The sequence below is a fragment of the Aphis gossypii genome, chromosome 2 (assembly GCF_020184175.1).
Source record: "Aphis gossypii isolate Hap1 chromosome 2, ASM2018417v2, whole genome shotgun sequence".
Classification (NCBI taxonomy): domain Eukaryota; kingdom Metazoa; phylum Arthropoda; class Insecta; order Hemiptera; family Aphididae; genus Aphis; species Aphis gossypii.
The window spans coordinates 22,255,231-22,269,292 of NC_065531.1; the positions used below are offsets into that span (position 1 = coordinate 22,255,231).

Here is a 14,062-nt window from a genome sequence, read left to right on the forward strand (position 1 = left end):
TTACTCTTATTTTTTACATTTTGTTTAATTTTAGCATATTGTGAAATTTGTTTAGTTTTAAGAAAATTATTCAAGTGATGGGATAACGGTTAATACTAATTTTGTTATCTTTAGTCACTTACATTTATGTATTTGTTATAAATAATATATTAAAACATATAAAGCTGATGTGTATTATAAATTTAGGTACTTTAAGTTTTAGTGTTATTTAACTTTTCTTTAAAATATTTTAAAATATTCAAATACTATAATTTTTTAAGTACGAGTACCGTCTATATTCTATTTTATAATAAAATACGTTATAATAAGACGTATTTTGACCTTTCCTCTCCCATTATAAATTTTTCAACACTGTTCATAGTCATCATGATTTAAATTATCTTTTTCTGTGTTTCCAAATAATTTGAATATGCACTATTAATAGTACTATACATTAGCTTAATGTTTATTATGAAGATTCGGGTTGTGACCAAGAATATGTGAGGCTTATGTGCACCACTTGCTGGAATAGTATGAATATATTAATCTATGGTATGTACCAATCAAAATGTCAATCAATTCAATAATTTAACAATTATTCATAGGTGTAGGTACCTAGGATTAAAGTTTGACCAACTAAAATCAATTAGTTCAAGTATAGAATGTTATTATTGATAGTGTAAAATCATTTCACGTTTATTATATAGTTGCATATTATATTGAGACTAATATAAGAATTTTGTGTATTTAAGCTAAAAATAATAATAAAAAGTTTATAGCTGTAAAAATAATTTTTAGTTTCATAAGTGTACCAAATCATATCTAACATTTAATCATTGAGATTTTAACAAAGAACTCAAATTCGTATAAAATATTAAAACTAATACATTTTGATAATGACATTGTTTACTTTTTCTTTTAACATGACCAATATACACTTTAAATTCAATGTTAAGATATTAAAAGAAATACAAAATAAATAAATAAATATAAATTAAAAGAATACTTAAGTAAATTTAATTAGGGAAAAGACGATTCTCAACGCTTATCAAAAATAGATTTTATCATAGTTCCTAGTAATTCAGTGAACTCTAACACTAGAATGTTTACACTAATCCATAGGCAGATTAAACATATTGGTTTGAAATGGTGGCGTGGCATGGTCTACACAATGGTGTATCAAATAACTAAGAAATATACACTAAATATCTTTCTTTTATGAACCTAATTCATTTACAGCGTAAATAGCTTACTTATGCGAAAAAGCGGTTCGTTATATTCTGTTATATTTACAGTTTTAATAACAAAAGTAAATCGTTAAAATAGTTAAAAGTTTATCTTAAATATTTTAACGGGTAACTTAATTTAAAGTAATATTTAACAAATGTCTTTTGTTAAAATAAATTTATTAAAATATATCTCAATATCAAAAATTGTTAGTAAGTTTTTCCATAAGTTTCCATGGAAAATACCTAACTCAGAAAGTTCAAACCTAATCTCTAATAAAACACGAATATAATAATAATTAATTTACTATCCTTTAATAATATGACTCATTTCTATGAGTTATTAAGCAATTCTTATATACTTTATATTATTTATATCAAACTTGTACCTAGGTATCCAAAAAAAAGTATTTGATTACTTTTGTTAAAATTTTTAAAATACAATCTAATCATTTTAATAAAGTTTCAATGCTTAATATTACTTGTAAGTTATCATATATTATTATAATGAATAGTTTCTACAGTTACAATCACTTTTACAAATCATATTTTTCTATGGTTTGATAAAATGATAAATCATTACCTTTTTTTACGACGGTTATGTAATTCTCTAGTACGCTATTAAATACAACTTGAATAATGTACCTATCTACATCAACCTAAATTTATAATATAAGCACGTATATAAACTATAAAGTAAATAAATAGTACAAATTAATATAAATTTTATTTTTTTATTTTATCAAAAATTACTAAAATAATGAACGACTTCTTGGTTCAGAATTATTTTCCTGTAAATAATTATTTAATAATTGAATTAAATTAAATTAAATATATTATTTTATAATGATCTATTCAATATTTCAATGACAAAATACACTTGAAAACTTACAATACACATTAGTGAGAGTTTCCCTATTTTTTTTTTTTTACATTTAATACATTTGAGTTCATATAACGGTTGACACAGTGCAATGATATTCAATGACTTGTCATATTGAAATATTAAAAACTCCAATTTTTGGTATCACATAAATTTATTGACAATATTAATATATATAATGAAATAACTATAAAAATGGGATGATATATAATTTGTTCTAAAACCGCGGGGCTAGCTTGAGCAAGCGAGCCGCAACGGGTGATGTCAGGGCCTTTAGAGGCGCGACATATAGAGCATAACTAATATTTAAATTACACAATATGACTTGGAAAACGGGTTATACACACTTTTCCACGGTCTTATGCAAGTCGTGTACAGTTATGCGTTTCTACAGTGAAACCTGAGTAGGCTCACTATAGTGGGATTGAACTGATGATTCTAAAAAGAACCGTTTTTCATCAGTCGCGATGGTGTAGATCGACTGTGCGTGCAAAACCGCGTGTAAGAGCCGCTGGTATTGCACGCCAAGTGAAAGGTTTATTATATTCGTCGACGGCCGCCTCAACACTCAAACGTAACTGGTAGACTTATCGCCGTGTTCGTCGGTTGCCGCCTCGTTTCACGAGTGTCTTCGCTGCTTAGTCCGGAACGTAACTGGTAGATTCGTTGGTTGCCGCCTCGTTTCACGAGTGTCTTCGCTGCTTAGTCCGGAACGTAACTGGTAGATTCGTTGGTTGCCGCCTCGTTTCACGAGTGTCTTCGCTGCTTAGTCCGGAACGTAACTGGTAGATTTGTTGGTTGCCGCCTCGTTTCACGAGTGTCTTCGCTGCTTATTCCGGAACGTAACTGGTAGATTCGTTGGTTGCCGCCTCGTTTCACGAGTGTCTTCGCTGCTTAGTCCGGAACGTAACTGGTAGAAATCAGTATTATGTTCGTCGTTCGTCGTTGTGTTGACTTATATGTTGACGATGGTGATAATGACTGAATACTAATTTGTCTTGAAAAGTGCCCGGTATATATACTGTGATCCGTACCGACTAGTAAACCACCAGTATGCCGCCGTGCGTGTTTGTGCTTACTGTCGGTACGGATTTCCTCATTATGGAGTCAATTTTGAACTTATAGATCTGTATGGGGTGTTGTTATTTTCTTCACTGTGTCCCCTATCCATCGCCGTACTTGGTGAGACTCTGTGATGAATCTAAAGGGTTTAAATTCACCGCTAAGTCTCTCAGATGGTATTGTTTTTATGTATGCTGTGTTGTGATTGGTGGTCCTGAAAAGGACCTTTTTATATGGTGACGGCTACACCGTTACAACTCCCCCCCAGATGTGTCACCGGGTGAATTGAATGAACCGATGACGGATCTCATAAGCTACTAAAAATACGTCTTTGTATGGACGCCTTGTAAAGTGCGCGACGAATCGCATTTCTGGACATATACCAAATTGGCGTGTCCTTGTCTACTGCCTTAATTGTTTTTGTTGGTGGTTCGTGTTGTTTAAGTTTATCCGTCACGTAGTCCATTGCTTGTGATATATTGATATTTTTTTCAAATGGAATATATTTGTACAATGTGTTCTCTGTTACAAATCTCCAGTCAAATGGTTGATTCCACTGTTCTTGTTCATTGATGCTCCTTGCCTTATTTATGGTCATAATACTAGGAATAGTCTCCTGTTTGTTTATTTCGTTGATCTTCGGTGTTTGGATTTTCACCAACATTACTGATGATAACCCGTTTATGTTCTCCTTGTCCACTTTTAAAAACTGTTTTCTTTTCTCTGCTGCTTCTCGTTTAGCTAGTTCACGTGCTTTATTTAATGGTGCCATTTTTTTGACTGATGAGTAAAATTTTGTTGACTGTTCTTATATACGTTTGTGTACTAAATGCTTAATGTTGATTCGTCAACGCTATCTTACACCTCATTGGCTCATTATATTTGGTATTTTATATTTAAGCCGTGTCTTGTTTGTCCATACCGTAGTATGGACGAACTTCCGATACATTAATGAGTTCTTCGCGTTGTGTGCTTGTATCTTTTATTGCCAATGTATTTTTTCCGACTATTCTGGTTATAATGAATGGTCCATTGAATATGTGAAATAATTTTTTTATTTCTTTATTGTGTGCGTTTGATAAGTCATGATTTCGTATTAGAACATATTGTCCTACCTTGTATTCGATATTCTTTTTATTTTTGTTTTGATTCCAGTTTTTCTGCCTTTTTTTTAATTCTAGACGCTACCATTTGTACTATTTCTTCTTTTTTGACTTCCTTCTGCATCTGTTCAGGAAATTTGATTATATCTTCCAATGGTTGTTTTGGTATTTCTCCCTTAATTATTTCCCACGGGGTCATTTCTGTTACTTCTGATCGTACTTTATTCATCCAATCTTCTATATTTTCTAAGTAATTCGGCCATTTGGTATGTTGATCGTAACAATAGGTTCTTAGCAACCTGCCTGTTTCTCGGTTATATCTTTCGACCGGGTTTGATTGTGGGTGATACTTAGTAGAATGTTTTATTATAATATTTAACTCATGGAGTTTTGTTTTCCACAATTTTCCCGTAAATTGAGTACCATTGTCTGTGAGTATTGACTGTGGTTTACCCGTGTTGGGTATATAATCCTGCTCAAGTCTATTTATTATCGCTTTTGCCGACGCCTTTTTTAGTGCATACAGTCTTATATATTTTGAAAATGTATCTAATATTGCTAGAATATAATGTGTTCCTCCCCGGCCAGTTGGAAGTGGTCCCATTAAATCAATTGATACTGTTTCAAATGGTGTTTTTGGTTTGTGAGATTTTGTTGGTCCACTTGATTGATAATTAATGGGTTTACTTTTTTGACAACTGTCGCAATTTCTTACAACTGATGCTGCAATTTTGTGCATATTTTTAAATATGCATATTCTTTTTAATGCATGATACGTTTTGTATCGACCTGGGTGTCCCATGATCTCGTGTGTTTCTTGTGTTATCATGTTTGCTATTTGACCTGGTATAACTACTCGCCCATTATTTTCTGTTTTACCTTTTACAAACACTATCTTGTCTTTTATCGTTACATGTTCGTTTTTTGTGTTAATTATTCTCTTTAACTTTATGTCCGAGCGTTGTAAATTGGCTAAATTCCCAATTAATTTTTTTAATTCTGTGCTGTATTCTGATTTTTTGATTTTATTAATTGATATTCTCACTTCTTCTCGTTCTTCATTGACCCTTGGATAACGAGTGAGTGTGTCCGCCACTATATTATCTTTCCCCGAGATATATTGTACTTCCAGATCATACTCTTGCAAAGCCAAAGTCCATCTAGTAAGTCTTCCGTTGGTTAATCTGCAACTCTTCATGAACGTTAACGCATGATGATCTGTTTGTATAATTGTTCTGTGACCTAATATATACTGTCGAAATTTGTTGCAACAGTATACTAACGCTAATGCCTCAATTTCTGTAGTGGTGTATCTTGTTTCAGGTGATTTTAATGTTCTGCTTGCATAACCTAGTGTAGCTCTCTCATTGTTGTCTAATATTTGGTATAATTCTCCACCTATAGCTACATTTGATGCATCTGTATTTATGTATAATGGTTTTGAAAAATCAGGAAATGTTATTATTACATCATTCAAAAATGCCTGTTTCGATTCTTCGAACGCTCGTTGATGTTTTTCTTCCCATTTCCAATTTACATCATTTCGTGTTAATTCTATTAATGGTTCAATTATATGTGCAAAGTTTTTTACATATTTTCTGTAAAAATTCAAAAAACCTAAATAACTTTGTATTTCTTTCTTTTTGCTCGGTGTTTTGAAGTCTTGAATAGTTTTTATTTTGTCATTGTCCATTTTTATTCCTTCCGTTGAAATTATATGACCTAAAAATGACACTTGTTTTCTGAAGAATTGACATTTGTCGATGTTGACAGTGACATTATAAGTTTTAAATTTTTCTAGAACCATCTTTATGTGTTCGTAATGACTATTTTCGTCTTCTGATGTAATTAGTATGTCATCTACATATATTGTTACAAAAGATTGTAATAATGGTCCTAATACTATGTCCATACTCTTTTGAAACTCTGAGCCACTTATATTAAGACCAAACGGCATGCGTTTGAATGAATAGTTTCTGCCATTTATAAGGAATGAACATAGATCCATACTCTTTTCTGCCAGTTTTACTTGCCAATACCCACTTCGAAGATCCAATGTGCTAATACATTTTATTTTTTCGAATTTTGAAAAAATTGATTCTATAGTCATCGGACATTCTCGGTCTGGAATAATATGTTCGTTGATTTTTCTTGCGTCAAGGCACAATCGTACGTCACCATTCTTTTTGAAGACTGGTACAATTGGTACTGAGTATGGTGATCTTGACTGTTTAATTATGTCCATATCCAACATACGCTTCACTTCTTTTTCCACTGCCTCACGTTTCGTGATCGGAATAGGATATGGCCTTTGGTTAACTGGTTTATCATTTTTTAATCTGATTACACACTCATACCCTTTTATCTCACCGGGTGTATCTCGAAATACTTCTGGGTATTGATGTATTAGCTTATCTATGTTTCTTTGAATGTGATCAGGTAATATATTGTATTGTATTTGGTCCAATGGTTCTGTGATGGATTGTGTGGATATTGCTCGTAAGTGGATTGGTTGCAATGAATTTTTTCTCGAGAATGGTATTTTATATATTTCATTGTCTATCTTTACTGTTAACTGTCTTTTTTCGTAGTCAATTGTTGAATTACTTACTTCCAGAAAGTCACTTCCTATTATACCTTTCTCATTTAAATTGTTTATTACAATAAATGGTGTCTGTATTTGTTCTTTTCCTATTTCTATTGGTAGTAAGATCTGTTTAGTTACTTTTGTAGGTTTGTTACCTGTTGCGTTATGTATACTAAGTCCCGTTAACGGTATTATTGGTATCTTTGGATTATCTTTTACTATTTTGTTATAGTATTCTTCAGATATTGCACATATCTCTGCTCCTGAATCTACTAACATTTCGTATTCTTTGTTGTTTATAAGCATTTTGGTATACGGGCATCCCATTTGTAGGGTTTTGTTTTTTGTGATGTCAAAATCTTCGTCTTTTATTAAATCTTCCGCTTTTAAAAGATTCAGTTTGTCCGGTGGACGTTTTTTCTTTTTGTTAATCTTGTAATGTGTTTTAGATCAAGGGTATTTATGACTGTGGTCGATCTGTTTCCGCAGTCCCCTGTTCCCAGTTTTTTGTCCCATCATGGTCTTCATCTAGATCTTCTCTGCCACTGTTTATAGTGTCCTCATTGGAATCTGGTTGGTCCATGGTTAATTGTCTGATGTTTGATTTATGATTGTTTCCATAGGTCTGTGCTGGTCTTTGTGCATATGGTTTGTGCGTATCCGGTGTATTGTTATAATTTTGATTGTTTGTTTGGTATGGCATTCTATTATATGTATTATTTTGCCTAAAATTGTTTGTTTTGTTGTGTTTTCATTTTGTTTGATTGGTTCCTCTTCGTGATTTTTATTGTTTTCCAATTCACCTAATTTTTCCCATATAGGTAAAAACTTTTTTCTTTTGTTGTTTGTATATATGCTTGGATAGCTATCGGGAAATGTTTTGTAATTAAGTTTATTGCTTGTTCTTCATTCATCTTAGGTGAGTCTAAGTGTTTTAATTCCGCCATCCAATGATGAAAATGTTCCTGAAAATCCTTTTTAATAGGTTTTTTTCCCGCTTCTGTGCATTTAATGAAAATCTCCCATTGATGATTTTCAGAGAAAAAATGCTTGAGGAACAATTCACTGAATGTTACTTCGTCTAGAGCTGCATCTTTGATCATTGTGTACCATTTTGATGCTTTTCCACGAAGATTGTTTTCTATTACTATCATTTTTTCTCTTCTGGCAGTAATTTGTTTGTGATCCAGGTAATTATACATATCCTTAAGGAATTGTTTTGGGTGTTCTGTCTTGCTCTCTCCACTAAATGTTGGGGCTGTAATATCTACTGTTGATCTGGTGATAGTGTTAATAACATTACCATCGTTTTTTGTATTCTGTAATGAAGTAACATTGGTCTGTAATGTCTGGATATCTTTTTCTTGCCGTGCTGTCGTCACTAGTAGTTTGGTATCTGTGTCATTAATGAGTTGTCGTAACGCTTCATATTGATTTTCCATCATCTCTAGTTTCTTATGTAGCTGTTGTGTGGTCTTTTCTAATGCTGCTACCTTTCCCTCTAACTGTCGTGTTTTTTTCCGTCGGATCCTCCCCAGGCGTCACCTGGTTCCGTCTAGTCATGTTGTCGTTTTAATAATTAATAACAAGTATATAATTCTCCGAACCGACTAATAAGATCGACAGATGTATGATTCTACCGTACCGACTAGTAAAATTGCCGGGTATATGATTCTGCCGTACCAACTAGTAAATCCGTTTGTCAGCCGTGCCAGCTAGGATTGTTTGCAATGAATAATCGTATTGGTTATACGTTTCTAACGTACCGACTAGTAAACTCGACGAGTCTATGCTTCTGCCGTACCGACTAGTAGATCCGTTTGTCAGCCGTGCCAGCTAGGCAATTTGTTTGCAAAGAATGACCGTACTGGTTATTATCGGGTATACGTTTCTGACGTACCGACTAGTAAACTCGACGAGTATATGCTTCTGCCGTACCGACTAGTAGATCCGTTTGTCAGCCGTGCCAGCTAGGCAATTTGTTTGCAAAGAATGACCGTACTGGTTATTATCGGGTATACGTTTCTAACGTACCGACTAGTAAACTCGATGAGTATATGCTTTCCGTACCGACTAGTAGATCCGTTTGTCAGCCGTGCCAGCTAGGCAATTTGTTTGCAAAGAATGACCGTACTGGTATTATCGGGTATACGTTTCTAACGTACCGACTAGTAACTCGATGAGTATATGCTTCTGCCGTACCGACTAGTAACTCGACGAGTATATTCTTTTGCCGTACCGACTAGTAACTCGACGAGTATATTCTTTTGCCGTACCGACTAGTAAACTATTGAGTAGTTATTTTAACAATTGATGTGTGTATGTATTTCTCCTCTCTTCTGGTTGGTCGTGTCGAGTCCGGGTTGGGCGCCAGTTGACACAGTGCAATGATATTCAATGACTTGTCATATTGAAATATTAAAAACTCCAATTTTTGGTATCACATAAATTTATTGACAATATTAATATATATAATGAAATAACTATAAAAATGGGATGATATATAATTTGTTCTAAAACCGCGGGGCTAGCTTGAGCAAGCGAGCCGCAACGGGTGATGTCAGGGCCTTTAGAGGCGCGACATATAGAGCATAACTAATATTTAAATTTACACAATATGACTTGGAAAACGGGTTATACACACTTTTCCACGGTCTTATGCAAGTCGTGTACAGTTATGCGTTTCTACAGTGAAACCTGAGTAGGCTCACTATAGTGGGATTGAACTGATGATTCTAAAAAGAACCGTTTTTCATCAGTCGCGATGGTAGATCGACTGTGCGTGCAAAACCGCGTGTAAGAGCCGCTGGTATTGCACGCCAAGTGAAAGGTTTATTATATTCGTCGACGGCCGCCTCAACACTCAAACGTAACTGGTAGACTTATCGCCGTGTTCGTCGGTTGCCGCCTCGTTTCACGAGTGTCTTCGCTGCTTAGTCCGGAACGTAACTGGTAGATACTCGTTTGGTTGCCGCCTCGTTTCACGAGTGTCTTCGCTGCTTAGTCCGGAACGTAACTGGTAGATTCGTTGGTTGCCGCCTCGTTTCACGAGTGTCTTCGCTGCTTAGTCCGGAACGTAACTGGTAGATTCGTTGGTTGCCGCCTCGTTTCACGAGTGTCTTCGCTGCTTATTCCGGAACGTAACTGGTAGATTCGTTGGTTGCCGCCTCGTTTCACGAGTGTCTTCGCTGCTTAGTCCGGAACGTAACTGGTAGAAATCAGTTATGTTCGTGTTCGTCGTTGTGTGTTGACTTATATGTTGACGATGGTGATAATGACTGAATACTAATTTGTCTTGAAAAGTGCCCGGTATATATACTGTGATCCGTACCGACTAGTAAACCACCAGTATGCCGCCGTGCGTGTTTGTGCTTACTGTCGGTACGGATTTCCTCATTATGGAGTCAATTTTGAACTTATAGATCTGTATGGGGTGTTGTTATTTTCTTCACTGTGTCCCCTATCCATCGCCGTACTTGGTGAGACTCTGTGATGAATCTAAAGGGTTTAAATTCACCGCTAAGTCTCTCAGATGGTATTGTTTTTATGTATGCTGTGTTGTGATTGGTGGTCCTGAAAAGGACCTTTTTATATGGTGACGGCTACACCGTTACACGGTCAACAATTTTCTAACATTTTAACCATATAAAGGTAAAATAAAAAGTCGTCAACAATAGCACACTATAGAAACCTTTTTAAAGTAACAAAAAAGTAATTCAATCGTTTATTTTTTATTAATAACCTTAAAAGTAGGGGCACTAAATTTTTATTAAACTATAGTGTAGATGAGGTAGCAATGTAGCAACATACTACAAAAATAAATGTACTTCTCCTATATTATTGCATTAATGTGTACCCATATCTCGAAAAAATAAAAATTTCCGTGTACAACTATGAAACGAAATCATTAAGCTTTCGACGAATATAACAATCTATGTATAGGCTATAGAGCCACCGTAATGTATATACTGATATGTTAAGAAACTTTTGACTTAAATTACATTGAAATGGCGAAATCATTACATGAGTTCCGTTATGGTATTTAGCTTAAGCTTGTTGTAATTCAATGAAAATGTAATCAATTCGTATCAATAGGTCCTGGGGAAACTTAATTAATTTATAACCATATGTCAGTTAATATGTGCTTCTACCTATTACTTGGTGTCTACCGATTAGTGTACAGGTTATAGCATGTCAATGTTCAGTAATTTAAGAAAATTATTAAAGCGTACCGTTATCCTATATACGTTCTGTATTTACGTTATATAATTATGTAAACATCACATTCTTTGTGCGTGCAAAGTATACTCATATAAGCAAATTGTATTCCCATGGTTATGTTTTAGACTTGGGCAGTTGGGTCAAAAATCGTTGAGAAACGCCTCAGTGATCAAATTTTAATCCGAAATTCGAATAATTTAGCATCATCGTAAGGCTGCAGTTATTAAAGTTGTAGTCGTGTGCTTTAGTACAGTTGACCTCAACTCAAAAACAAAATATGTATATGTGTCCAACTAATCGTAACAATATTTTTAATTTTTTTCTCATTTTCTCGTTATTTTTTAATTAAAAACTACAAAAATAAATTTTTTTCATTGATATGAATTTGTTTTTAAAATATAATAGATATGTACCGTTAAATTAATTTTTTAATTCGAACGAAATAAATGCTTGTTATAATATTATAAAAAATATAAGAATTTGTTTATGTGTGTTTTTTATAATATTAAATTTAATTTTTAACTTATAATACAAATAAGCAATCAAAAATTAAATAAATAATTGAAATATATCAAATTTGTCAGTTGTCAATAACTTTTTGAGATATTTAACAGGCTCTTAACAAGTTGAATAGGATAGGCCATAGGCATACTAGGTAAACGGTATATACACTGTAGGTACACCTACCAACATTTATTCAATTTTATGCGTAGTTACTGTATTCTATAAACTTTTACGACACAATGTCTGCGATTCATTTTATTGGAAACAAGTTTGTAAAAGATTTCTTTTAAGGAAAAATGAACATTTACTTGCTTCCTTGATAAAGTTTCTAAATCAGTTATAAAGTTTTCCATTACTATGTAAGGTATATTAAATTGTACTATAGATACTAAATAACCATTTGGTTTTAAAAAAACCTGTAAGCACTTTAACATTCTCTTGTAAAATATAAATTAATTCTTCTCAAATTAAATCATTAAATATTCCTATACTCAATTTTATTGAAATCTATCTTTAATAAAATATCTAGACTGGTATAAATTTATCGACGGTTAAATTCAATAATGGAGAAATTAATTTGATACAAATCATTATTATTACTTTTTTATGTAAATTTAAAAAATGATATAAATATAGAATACATTTTAAAGAATATTAGTAAAAAAAAAATAAAAAAAAAAAAATGTAAGTACTTACCTTAATGTACGAGTACATTCACACTACAGTGAACCACCTTAAATATTATATTTTTATTATTGTATAAATTTGTAATACTCTTTATAATTTGCTAAAAAAAATTAAATTGAAAATAATAATTACAAAACATTTACTATTTTAGTCTTGAAATAAAATAAAATAATTAATGAAATATTATTGGTAAATTACATGTGCACATATTATAGTTAATATTTCGTTTTAATAGCATATTATTAAGGGTACTCATGGATAATTGGTGTAAATAGTTAAAAAATAATTAATCTTCTACTGGTTTATTAAGTAAAATATCGTTTGAGAACGGCACCTATAAGTATCTAAAATATAATATATGACAAAATGTTGGTGAATGGTAACGGATCATTTTACGTTGTAGAATTGAACACTCTAATAAATAGGATATGGGTATTTTACCTTCTAAAATCTGTATTCAATGGATATACCTAGTTAATATTTTGAAACCTAAAAATTAAAAATACTTATAATAATATGTAAAAACGAAACATGTCAAATAAAATAAACTAAGGTATTATGTTATAATATGTATTAGGATTTGGTAAAGATTTATATCACCCAAGTTCGTGCCTAATATATGTATAATAAGTACACCCCAGTCGATTATATTTGAAAAATGATTATTATACGGACCAAAAGGGTTTCGTATACTGCCTAGACGATATTTTTTATTAGTATCTTTACATATTATATTCTTTTTTACTTCGTATTCATGAAAGCTTCAAATAGCACTTTTTTCATCTTAATAAAAATATATTATATTATTCATATTCTCATTAGGTAGTTCGAAATATGTACAAATCTATTTTTTTTTTTCATAAAGCTTACCAAGCACCACTTGACTTGGCTTAACGGTTTAGGTTATACGAATGTAATGTTAGTTTTGTAGAATAAATGCCCGTAATAATTTTTTAACTTACACGGTGTTTATGGTCAATGGGAATATAATACTTCCTGTTTGACATTTATGTTGGTATGCTTTATATGCACTGCACAAATAATATTATCGTACTAGGTCGTCTCGCGTTATTATCTCTATAGTATACTTCCAGTTTTCATTGTCTTTCTTTTTTGCTAAGCGTGTGACTACGACCGTCGACCGTGTATATTTTGGGTCAATGTATAAACCATATTTCTGTATAGTATAATGGTATAAATGTTATTTTATAATTTTTGATATTTTCTATTGAAAACTCGGATGTTATCACACAGGTTATTTAGGTACCTACTACGTATAGGTAATTTATAATAATAAAAACAAAAAAAAAAAATTGTTTTTAAATTATCGTCTGTTGCTTTACATTCCCAGCCTGCTAGGAACTTGTATATTAATTATTCATTAAAAAAAAAGTTATAATAGAAACAACAGCCCTCGGACGTCAGACCACTTCACTAACAATGATACAACTTACTTAATCCTAATCAACCGTAGTCGTATATTAACCACTATTAGCTAGTAGATAACCGTGTGTGATATTAATAATTATAATGTATTTCATTACCTATATACAATATACATTATACATTTTGTAGAACAAAACTAAATGTAATTGTAAATTTCACAGTGTGCAAAATCGAAACCGCAGACAAACTGAATTTAAATACTGCAACACATTTCATTATCAAATTTTGTATAATTAAAAAGGTTTATTTGACTAAGTTAAAAAAAATGTTTGACAAGTCAAAACATGTTTAAAATTTGAATAGTACAGTGAACAGAGAAAACAAGATACTGTTTAATGTGCATGTGGTGGCTTGGTGGTTTCAA

At 32.3% G+C, this 14,062-nt stretch overlaps 1 pseudogene; it reads right to left on the reverse strand.

Annotated features, from left to right (window-relative positions):
- Positions 1 to 7,590: 7,590 nt before the first annotated feature.
- LOC126549569 (uncharacterized) lies at positions 7,591 to 8,546 on the reverse strand (annotated as a pseudogene).
- Positions 8,547 to 14,062: the final 5,516 nt, after the last annotated feature.